The sequence below is a fragment of the Pseudophryne corroboree genome, chromosome 6 (genome assembly GCF_028390025.1).
Source record: "Pseudophryne corroboree isolate aPseCor3 chromosome 6, aPseCor3.hap2, whole genome shotgun sequence".
In the NCBI taxonomy this organism is placed as follows: Eukaryota; Metazoa; Chordata; class Amphibia; order Anura; family Myobatrachidae; genus Pseudophryne; species Pseudophryne corroboree.
In genome coordinates, this window is record NC_086449.1 from 321372060 (window position 1) to 321384287 (window position 12228).

At 43.6% G+C, this 12228-nt stretch overlaps 1 protein-coding gene across 2 annotated transcripts in view; it reads left to right on the forward strand.

The window, feature by feature from the left end:
* Positions 1-698: 698 nt before the first annotated feature.
* LOC134932153 (proto-oncogene Mas-like) overlaps positions 699-12228 on the forward strand; it is a 61550-nt gene continuing 50020 nt past the window's right edge. The window contains exon 1 of one of the 2 annotated variants that reach the window (XM_063926295.1): positions 699-970. The gene's annotated coding sequence lies outside the window, so the exon portion shown is untranslated. Of the gene's footprint in view, positions 971-1394; positions 1427-12228 lie in introns of those variants that run through there. The other variant, XM_063926296.1, reaches the window with a different exon arrangement.

The window sequence follows — 12228 nt, forward strand, 5'->3', positions numbered from 1 at the left end:
GCTTACAGTATTATGACATCAATGGATAGAATAGGACTAGCTCTTGGTGCAATTATCTAAATATATGTAATATCCTCTTTATGAAATGATACTGGTTGTTTGGGAATATTCACCTCAACGTGGGGGCACAGTGGTTTGTATAAATTTCGTATTTGGACACAGACTGTCACACATTTCTCCAGTGAAATGTGCTCAGTGCTGATTTCTTCTTATCATTTTAGTGCCTTCCAAAAACCACATTAGAGGAGAATGAATTGATTTACTTCATCCCAGCTCTGTTTATGGACTTTATGGTCTGCAAAAAACTGAATTTCTAAATTTGCAGCACCTCTTCCATATGTTTGCATAAAACGTTCTTTGCCTACAGCCTTGTGGTAGGAAAACAAGCACAAATTTAAGTGATCTGTATGTTTGGTAAATGGGGCGATCCTCACTGTAATTATTCCTTATTCATATTAGCATCTGGTGTGCATGGAATTTGGGATTTTTAATTTGACAGACTATACCTACATTTCAAATGTGTTTTTTAAATATACAAATAAAATAGTCAATTACGGTAGTTTGTCTCTTTTCTGCACATTCATTTCTGTTGCAATGCACATGTGTTGTGAGCAAACAATGATCGTATACGAACAAGTTAGAGCAAGAGGTTTTAAGTGTCCACACTATACACAGGAAGGCGGGGATGTTTGGTACATGCTATGTCACTCAGTTCACAGAGGTTGTGTAATAGCATTAATGGTATTAATTTTGTTTTAGTAAGAGTGGGTGTGAGATAACCTCGCAAATAGTCTCTTGTATACCTATTTGTAAACTAAAACCTCTGAATCAGACAGCAAGCAACAGTCCGGATTGACTATTGATGGCATAATAAGTGCTCCTGTATCAGAAACACATAAAGAGACATAATAACCCCCAGTTTATACAAATTACAAGACAACTGCCAAGTAGAAAACAAAATACAACTAAGGTAAGTTTTTCAGCATGTCGGGTGTATCATTAATAATGCACTCTTTTAATTACTTTGTTAACTTATTGTAAGCTTGTCTAGGCTGCTTAATTTTAGAGTTAACTTTATATACACTGTCACTGAATATTATATAATAGCACATACTTATCCACTAGTTCTAGATGTTGTCTTCAATAAAAACACAATTACACAAATATATCATATGCACAAAAAAATATAATACCATATAATTACAATGAGTAAATGATTTTATATACATATCATACTTGCCTACCTGACCCTCTCCATGAGGGAGAAAATGCTCTGTTCCTGGACTTTCCTGGTAATGTATGATTGCCATCACCTGTGGTGAAACCCCTTTCTTATCAATTACCTAGCTCACCACAGGTGATGGCAGTCATACATTACCAGGAATGTCCAGGAACAGAGCATTTTCTCCCTCATGGAGATGGTCAGGTAGGCAAGTATGATAGATAGATATATATAGATATATATATATATATATCTCTATCTATCTATCTATCTATTTATATTTGTAAAGAGAACAAAGCAGACACATATAAGTAGAAATCAGTCTACATTTTAATACTCTTAACCAGTTATATTGCTAGCAGCAACTGGTAAGACATCAAATGCTAGTATGTTGCCTGATTCATCCACCCATGGGTACTGTAAAGGTGCAATCACTTCCCGTACATGCTATATAACAAGTATACCAACCAGCAACAAGATAAGGGTGTATCTGTTTAATTTTATGTCAGCATTATCCAAATGAGATCAAATTATCAAACTAATCTATTTATTTGTGCACAGCCAAATACAAGAAGCATATTTTATTATTAATAGCATTAGTAATCATCACCCGTGGTTCTTATACAGCAAGCAGTCTAGCAGTCTATTCTTCATATTTCAGAACTCAGTCATATTGACAGGTACTCTGCTAGCAGAAACTTGAAAGTCACTTTCATTTAAAGCACTGTTTCTCCACTCTTGTCCTCAGGGAACCCCAATGAGAGCATGATTTCTGTTCTACATGCTAGAGCACAGGTGTATTCATAACTTGCTAACACATTTGAAGATATCCACAGGTGATACTAATTATTTACTTGTGATTCTGTGAGGAGACCTGGAAAACATGAACTCATACTGCTTTCAGACATGTGACCCGGGAATTTGTCGGGTCTAGCAAGTCAGGAAATTCCCAGGTCTCAGCTCTGTGAGCCTGGCCAGGTGCAGGGTAATGGACAGGCGACTCAGTCCCGGGTCATTTGCTTTCACACATACTAAAATCCTGGCTTGATGGGCGTTCACATGCAAAAACCCGGGATTTCCATGTATGTGTAAAAGGGGTATATTAGGGTTCCCCAGGGACTGCTGTTAATAATGCTGAATCTAAAAAAGTCCTTTTGAAAATGACATATATGGAAGTTAGAGTTTCATTAGCCCACACAGAATACTATAGTATAGTTTAGAATAGTATAGAATTATAGTATAATATAAAAATTTTGCTCTGTATCATTTTGACTGCATTTGAAGCATTGCACATTAGATGTTTATTTATCAAAGGGAGAAAATCCCCATATCAGTCATTTTTTTGTGTTTTGTCATTTCCCCCCCTCCCCCCCCAAATTAGGAATCATTCGCTATGTGCAAGCAACACAGGCTGCGGGATGTAATGTCGCCCAAGATCGGTGGCTGTGCGGGATGCCGTCCGAACTTGAATATTTTTTTAAAGGGGCAATCACTTGCAAGGCATCCCTCACAGCGGCCGATCTCGGGTGGCATTACCTCCCGGTGAGGATGTGATAGACATCTGTAGGTGCTCTTAGCATGATCTATTTCAGTTGCTTAAATGGATTTCATGGATTTAATTTTTTAAAGTGATATACAGTAGGTAAAGGTTATATTAATGTTACTGTTTTAGCCAATACTGTATGATCTCTTACATGCTTCTTGAACAGTTTTTGAAGCATACATTTTTGTTTTGTAGGTAACTACAGTAGGTGTCAGGTGTATGCGTGAATAAAATTCCATACTAAGCTAAAAACATAGGGGTCTATTCATGAAGCAGTGAAAAGGGTGGAGAAGTGAGCCAGTGGAGAAGTTGCCCATGACGACCAATCAGCATTGATGTAACATTTATAATTTGAAATACTATAAAATTATACAGAGCAGCAGATTGGTTGCCATCGGCAACTTCTCCACTGGATCACTTCTCCAATCTTTTCACTGCTTCATGAATAGACCCTTAGAGAGTAGGGGTGGCCAGACTTTTGGGACCTGGGATCTACTCTTTGTTCACTTAGTTAATGGTGATCTACCAACGTCAAATAACAACACCAATACTGAAAGCACGCATTTAAAAATAGCATTAAGAATGACACCATAACAATATCAATAATAACGCACACATTTAAAAATAGCATTAAGAATGACGCCCTCAAATAACACCAATAATAAGAATGCACACATTTAAAAATAGCGTTAGTAATGATAATATTAAATAACACCACCAATCATAGTGTCCACATTACAAAAAATACATTAATATTAATAAACACATTCTTGTCATGATTGTGTGCAGAACAGTCCCCTGTGCAATAACCCTCCTCCCTGTGCACTGTGCAGAATACTCCCTCCCCCTCCCTGTGCAGACAGGGCCATCTTATTAGCAGTGTAGGGCCCTGGGCAAAGCAATGCACCGGGGACCCTACCCATCCCCCAGCGGTAGGGGTGGGGGGTGCTATCAGAGGCAGCTTTGATGTCCTGCTGGTGGTAGGAGGTGTTCTATCTTCCGCTCAGCATGTAGGACCTGAAGCAGTAATTTCTGCTAATTACTCCTTAACTGCCCAGATGGGGCAGGAGAGAGAACACTAAACTTTAGAAAGGGGCATTGGGCTGAATGAAGCGGCCCCCGGTACATGACTTCCAGGTTGGTAGGGAGTGTTTAATACGCAGGGGAGGAGTGGATAGTGGAGTGTGCTTAATATTCATCATTTTCTGGTGGGAGGGCAGTTTGCTTGACTGTAGATATCTCCAGTTCCTGGAAATAGATTTCTTAGCTTTCAATGGGATTAAAAACTTTCAGGTGGCACTGGGGACTTGGGGATCAGAGTTCAGGAGCCTGAGTAATCCTTAGACAAATATTTTAAACTGCATACCAGATGGGTGGAGCTGGAGCAGGGGCCAGCTGCTGAAAGGCTAATATCTCTGGTTCTGGGCAGAGTAGAGACAAGCTGCTAGTGTCATCCGAAAGGGAAGAGTCCCAGATTTTGGAGTATACCCTCAGAAAAACTCTATGTCAGAGAAAACCTGAGATATCTTGCTGGAAAGAGCAATTAACATGCTGGGATGGGGACCACTGCTTCGAAGTCAGATATCTCTGGTTCCACATGGCTGAATTTCAAAAATCTGGTACCCCTGGAAAGAGGGGACCCTAAACTATCAGCCTAGGGCCCTTATACTCCTGGGGCCCATGGGCAAGAGCCCATTGAGCCCATATGAAAAGAGAGTCCTGTGTGCAGAACAGCTTGCTGTGCAACATCCCCCTCTGTGCAGATATACCCATGTCCAGAATACCCCCCTTCCCACTCCCATTGCAGAACAGCCTGCTGTGCACCATACTGTCCCCCTTCATGTGCAGATTCCCTTTATGCAGAACCCCCTCTTAGTGCATAATAGACCCCTTGCGCACAACTCAAGCTGGCTGGCTGGCTTGAGTGCCTACCCACTGTCTGGCTCTCCGCTGGCTGGCTCTCTGCTGGCTGGCCACCCACTGGCTGGCTCTCCGGTGGCACGTGCCTGCTCACACTGCTTCCTGCCACTGTTGTCCTGCCGACACTGCGCTCCCCACATCGCATTCCCTATGATGCATTGCGCGGGTGCGTGACTAATGTCATGATGTCACCCGCACAATGCATCATTGGGAATGCTCTGGACTCAGAGCGATCACAGCAGAGGCAGCAAGTACAGTTTAATGAAAAAGTTGGTCACGATCTACTGGCGTGAACTCCGTGAACTACCTGTAGATCGCGATCAACATTTTGGCCAGCAATGGAGTAGAGCAAATATATTTTCTCCCAATTTCATGCAAGGCCAGAATGATATTGGGAAGATGATCCAGTGGAGGGAGGAGTTGTAGGCAGAGGTCTCGCTATAATTGGCCATTGAAGATTTAAGTGCTATAAACTCGCTACTACAGAGTGTATATTGCATACACAGATAGTCTAAAGCTGGGTACACACTGAAGCAATAGGCATTAGTTACAACATCGGAGCAAATGCCCATCAGCGGGGATTGCCTGTACACACTGACACGATGTTAATGAAGGGTAGAACTATCATGTTCCATCCTTCATTAGCATAAACAAGGTCATTAGCAATTTTGCTTGGTTTGATTTACAGCACGTTAAACCAAGCATTCGTTGCTAGCGACTGTGGGAGCTCCCAGTCCCCCATACACACTGAGCGGTGTAGACGATATGTTATTAAAAGGCATATCATGCCAACATCGCTCCAGTGTGTACCCAGCTTAAGGACTATAAGTGTAAAATATATCCTGACAGGGTTGGACTGGCCCACAGGGGTACAGGGGAAACCACCGGTGGGCCCCACCTCCTCTTTTAGGGATCAGGTCCCAGACTGTGCAATTAAATGATACATACGTTACCTTACACTGCACATAACTATGGTGTATTTTCTACAGTGCATTGCTGTTTTTAATCTGGTACGCTATCATGCATGCACTAGCAGTATTTACTATATATATTTATCAAGGAGCCCAGACCATTCACTCTCTAATGCTTAGGCGAACCAATGTGGTGGCTGACTACACCCCCTCTGGAGACTGACCACACCCCTAAACATGGGCCCCCAACACTGCATTTCCCCGGTGGGCACTTTATGCCCCAGTCCGACACTGTATCCTGGGGGATTATTTTCACATGTAACCTACTGTATAAACAATTCCCCAAATTGGGGTTAGCTTTTACCTTTGTTCTCTTTGGAACTCATTTGTATTAAACTAAGAACAGGAATTACTTCTTCTATCTCCCATTTGCACTGCCAGTTTGTAAAACCATTATATATTAAACTGAACTGAGAATAGATCACTTATATCTAAACTAAAACAAAGAAAGTACTACTGGACAGTTGGTCTCTATTAAAAACAGTTTTCTTAGTTAGAAATTTATTTCATAACATGTGTGTCTGGCGGATATAAATAAGTGACTCTTTTGTTTTATTGCTAAAGGTCAGTTTGCAGAAATAGTGATAAAAAAAATCACAACATTTTAGTGAGTTACAGGCTGATTTAATCACCAATCAATTACCCAAGCCTCTTAATCACTGGTCTCTTAGCAATAAGAATAGGACTCTTTCAATTTAGTAGAGATACTGGAAATAGCAAATGTGTTTTCAGATATCAGGATTACAGTAGTTCAAACCACTGAAACTTTTCTGCATATACAAGCACATAAAAATTAGAGATGAGCGGGTTCGGTTTCTCTGAATCCGAACCCGCCAGAACTTCATGTTTTTTTTCACGGGTCCGAGCGACTCGGATCTTCCCGCCTTGCTCGGTTAACCCGAGCGCGCCCGAACGTCATCATGACGCTGTCGGATTCTCGCGAGGCTCGGATTCTATCGCGAGACTCGGATTCTATATAAGGAGCCGCGCGTCGCCGCCATTTTCACACGTGCATTGAGATTGATAGGGAGAGGACGTGGCTGGCGTCCTCTCCATTTAGATTATAAGAGACTGAGAGAGATTTACTGGAGCTGACTAGGAGGAGTACTGTTACTGTAGAAGTGTAGAGACTGAGTGGAGAGAGTTTACTAGTGAGGACAGTGCAGTTTACTTTATAATCCGTTCTCTGCCTGAAAAAAGCGATACACAGCACACAGTGACTCAGTCACATACCATATCTGTGTGCACTGCTCAGGCTCAGGCCAGTGTGCTGCATCATCTATTATCTATATATAATATTATATATATATCTGTCTGACTGCTCAGCTCACACAGCTTATAATTGTGGGGGAGACTGGGGAGCACTACTGCAGTGCCAGTTATAGGTTATAGCAGGAGCCAGGAGTACATAATATATTATATAGTGAGTGACCACCAGACACACACTGCAGTTTATTTAATATATCCGTTCTCTGCCTGAAAAAAGCGATACACACAGTGACTCAGTCAGTCACATACCATATCTGTGTGCACTGCTCAGGCTCAGGCCAGTGTGCTGCATCATCTATTATCTATATATAATATTATATATATCTGTCTGACTGCTCAGCTCACACAGCTTATAATTGTGGGGGAGACTGGGGAGCACTACTGCAGTGCCAGTTATAGGTTATAGCAGGAGCCAGGAGTACATAATATATTATATAGTGAGTGATCACCAGACACACAGTGCAGTTTATTTAATATATCCGTTCTCTGCCTGAAAAAAGCGATACACACAGTGACTCAGTCAGTCACATACCATATCTGTGTGCACTGCTCAGGCTCAGGCCAGTGTGCTGCATCATCTATTATCTATATATAATATTATATATATCTGTCTGACTGCTCAGCTCACACAGCTTATAATTGTGGGGGAGACTGGGGAGCACTACTGCAGTGCCAGTTATAGGTTATAGAAGGAGCCAGGAGTACATAATATATTATATAGTGAGTGACCACCAGACACACAGTGCAGTTTATTTAATATATCCGTTCTCTGCCTGAAAAAAGCGATACACACAGTGACTCAGTCAGTCACATACCATATCTGTGTGCACGCTCAGGCTCAGGCCAGTGTGCTGCATCATCTATTATCTATATATAATATTATATATATCTGTCTGACTGCTCAGCTCACACAGCTTATAATTGTGGGGGAGACTGGGGAGCACTACTGCAGTGCCAGTTATAGGTTATAGCAGGAGCCAGGAGTACATAATATATTATATAGTGAGTGACCACCAGACACACAGTGCAGTTTATTTAATATATCCGTTCTCTGCCTGAAAAAAGCGATACACACAGTGACTCAGTCAGTCACATACCATATCTGTGTGCACTGCTCAGGCTCAGGCCAGTGTGCTGCATCATCTATTATCTATATATAATATTATATATATCTGTCTGACTGCTCAGCTCACACAGCTTATAATTGTGGGGGAGACTGGGGAGCACTACTGCAGTGCCAGTTATAGGTTATAGCAGGAGCCAGGAGTACATATTATATTAAAATTAAACAGTGCACACTTTTGCTGCAGGAGTGCCACTGCCAGTGTGACTGACCAGTGACCTGACCACACTGACCACCAGTATAGTTAGTAGTATACTTATATTGTGATTGCCTGAAAAAGTTAAACACTCGTCGTGTGACTTCACTTGTGTGTTTTTTTTTTTTTTATTCTATAAAAATAAAACTCATTCTGCTGACAGACAGTGTCCAGCAGGTCCGTCATTATATAATATATACCTGTCCGGCTGCAGTAGTGATATATATATATTTTTTATATCATTTATCATCCAGTCGCAGCAGACACAGTACGGTAGTTCACGGCTGTGGCTACCTCTGTGTCTCTGCACTCGGCAGGCAGTCCGTCCATAATTGTAATACCACCTAACCGTGGATTTTTTTCATTCTTCTTTATACATACATAGTTACATAGACATCTTCTCTTTATCAACCAGTCTATATTAGCTGCAGACACAGTACAGTACGGTAGTTCACGGCTGTGGCTACCTCTGTGTCTGCACTCGGCAGGCAGTCCGTCCATAATTGTATACCACCTAACCGTGGTTTTTTTTCATTCTTCTTTATACATACATAGTTACATAGACATCTTCTCTTTATCAACCAGTCTATATTAGCTGCAGACACAGTACAGTACGGTAGTTCACGGCTGTGGCTACCTCTGTGTCTGCACTCGGCAGGCAGTCCGTCCATAATTGTATACCACCTAACCGTGGTTTTTTTTTCATTCTTCTTTATACATACATAGTTACATAGACATCTTCTCTTTATCAACCAGTCTATATTAGCTGCAGACACAGTACAGTACGGTAGTTCACGGCTGTGGCTACCTCTGTGTCTGCACTCGGCAGGCAGTCCGTCCATAATTGTATACCACCTAACCGTGGATTTTTTTCAGTCTTCTTTATACATACATAGTTACATAGACATCTTCTCTTTATCAACCAGTCTATATTAGCTGCAGACACAGTACAGTACGGTAGTTCACGGCTGTGGCTACCTCTGTGTCTGCAGTCGGCAGGCAGTCCATAATTGTATACTAGTATCCATCTCCATTGTTTACCTGAGGTGCCTTTTAGTTGTGCCTATTAAAATATGGAGAACAAAAATGTTGAGGTTCCAAAATTAGGGAAAGATCAAGATCCACTTCCACCTCGTGCTGAAGCTGCTGCCACTAGTCATGGCCGAGACGATGAAATGCCAGCAACGTCGTCTGCCAAGGCCGATGCCCAATGTCATAGTACAGAGCATGTCAAATCCAAAACACCAAATATCAGAAAAAAAAGGACTCCAAAACCTAAAATAAAATTGTCGGAGGAGAAGCGTAAACTTGCCAATATGCCATTTACCACACGGAGTGGCAAGGAACGGCTGAGGCCCTGGCCTATGTTCATGGCTAGTGGTTCAGCTTCACATGAGGATGGAAGCACTCAGCCTCTCGCTAGAAAAATTAAAAAACTCAAGCTGGCAAAAGCAGCACAGCAAAGATCTGTGCATTCTTCGAAATCCCAAATCCACAAGGAGAGTCCAATTGTGTCGGTTGCAATGCCTGACCTTCCCAACACTGGACGTGAAGAGCATGCGCCTTCCACCATTTGCACGCCCCCTGCAAGTGCTGGAAGGAGCACCCGCAGTCCAGTTCCTGATAGTCAGATTGAAGATGTCAGTGTTGAAGTACACCAGGATGAGGAGGATATGGGTGTTGCTGGCGCTGGGGAGGAAATTGACCAGGAGGATTCTGATGGTGAGGTGGTTTGTTTAAGTCAGGCACCCGGGGAGACACCTGTTGTCCGTGGGAGGAATATGGCCGTTGACATGCCAGGTGAAAATACCAAAAAAATCAGCTCTTCGGTGTGGAGGTATTTCACCAGAAATGCGGACAACAGGTGTCAAGCCGTGTGTTCCCTTTGTCAAGCTGTAATAAGTAGGGGTAAGGACGTTAACCACCTCGGAACATCCTCCCTTATACGTCACCTGCAGCGCATTCATAATAAGTCAGTGACAAGTTCAAAAACTTTGGGTGACAGCGGAAGCAGTCCACTGACCAGTAAATCCCTTCCTCTTGTAACCAAGCTCACGCAAACCACCCCACCAACTCCCTCAGTGTCAATTTCCTCCTTCCCCAGGAATGCCAATAGTCCTGCAGGCCATGTCACTGGCAATTCTGACGAGTCCTCTCCTGCCTGGGATTCCTCCGATGCATCCTTGCGTGTAACGCCTACTGCTGCTGGCGCTGCTGTTGTTGCCGCTGGGAGTCGATGGTCATCCCAGAGGGGAAGTCGTAAGCCCACTTGTACTACTTCCAGTAAGCAATTGACTGTTCAACAGTCCTTTGCGAGGAAGATGAAATATCACAGCAGTCATCCTACTGCAAAGCGGATAACTGAGGCCTTGACAACTATGTTGGTGTTAGACGTGCGTCCGGTATCCGCCGTTAGTTCACAGGGAACTAGACAATTTATTGAGGCAGTGTGCCCCCGTTACCAAATACCATCTAGGTTCCACTTCTCTAGGCAGGCGATACCGAGAATGTACACGGACGTCAGAAAAAGACTCACCAGTGTCCTAAAAAATGCAGTTGTACCCAATGTCCACTTAACCACGGACATGTGGACAAGTGGAGCAGGGCAGGGTCAGGACTATATGACTGTGACAGCCCACTGGGTAGATGTATGGACTCCCGCCGCAAGAACAGCAGCGGCGGCACCAGTAGCAGCATCTCGCAAACGCCAACTCTTTCCTAGGCAGGCTACGCTTTGTATCACCGGTTTCCAGAATACGCACACAGCTGAAAACCTCTTACGGCAACTGAGGAAGATCATCGCGGAATGGCTTACCCCAATTGGACTCTCCTGTGGATTTGTGGCATCGGACAACGCCAGCAATATTGTGTGTGCATTAAATATGGGCAAATTCCAGCACGTCCCATGTTTTGCACATACCTTGAATTTGGTGGTGCAGAATTTTTTAAAAAACGACAGGGGCGTGCAAGAGATGCTGTCGGTGGCCAGAAAAATTGCGGGACACTTTCGGCGTACAGGCACCACGTACAGAAGACTGGAGCACCACCAAAAACTACTGAACCTGCCCTGCCATCATCTGAAGCAAGAAGTGGTAACGAGGTGGAATTCAACCCTCTATATGCTTCAGAGGTTGGAGGAGCAGCAAAAGGCCATTCAAGCCTATACAATTGAGCACGATATAGGAGGTGGAATGCACCTGTCTCAAGTGCAGTGGAGAATGATTTCAACGTTGTGCAAGGTTCTGATGCCCTTTGAACTTGCCACACGTGAAGTCAGTTCAGACACTGCCAGCCTGAGTCAGGTCATTCCCCTCATCAGGCTTTTGCAGAAGAAGCTGGAGGCATTGAAGAAGGAGCTAAAAGGGAGCGATTCCGCTAGGCATGTGGGACTTGTGGATGCAGCCCTTAATTCGCTTAACAAGGATTCACGGGTGGTCAATCTGTTGAAATCAGAGCACTACATTTTGGCCACCGTGCTCGATCCTAGATTTAAAGCCTACCTTGGATCTCTCTTTCCGGCAGACACAAGTCTGCTGGGGTGCAAAGACCTGCTGGTGACAAAATTGTCAAGTCAAGCGGAACGCGACCTGTCAACATATCCTCCTTCACATTCTCCCGCAACTGGGGGTGCGAGGAAAAGGCTCAGAATTCCGAGCCCACCCGCTGGCGGTGATGCAGGGCAGTCTGGAGCGACTGCTGATGCTGACATCTGGTCCGGACTGAAGGACCTGACAACGATTACGGACATGTCGTCTACTGTCACTGCATATGATTCTCTCAACATTGATAGAATGGTGGAGGATTATATGAGTGACCGCATCCAAGTAGGCACGTCACACAGTCCGTACTTATACTGGCAGGAAAAAGAGGCAATTTGGAGGCCCTTGCACAAACTGGCTTTATTCTACCTAAGTTGCCCTCCCACAAGTGTGTACTCCGAAAGAGTGTTTAGTGCCGCCGCTCACCTTGTCAGCATTCGGCGTA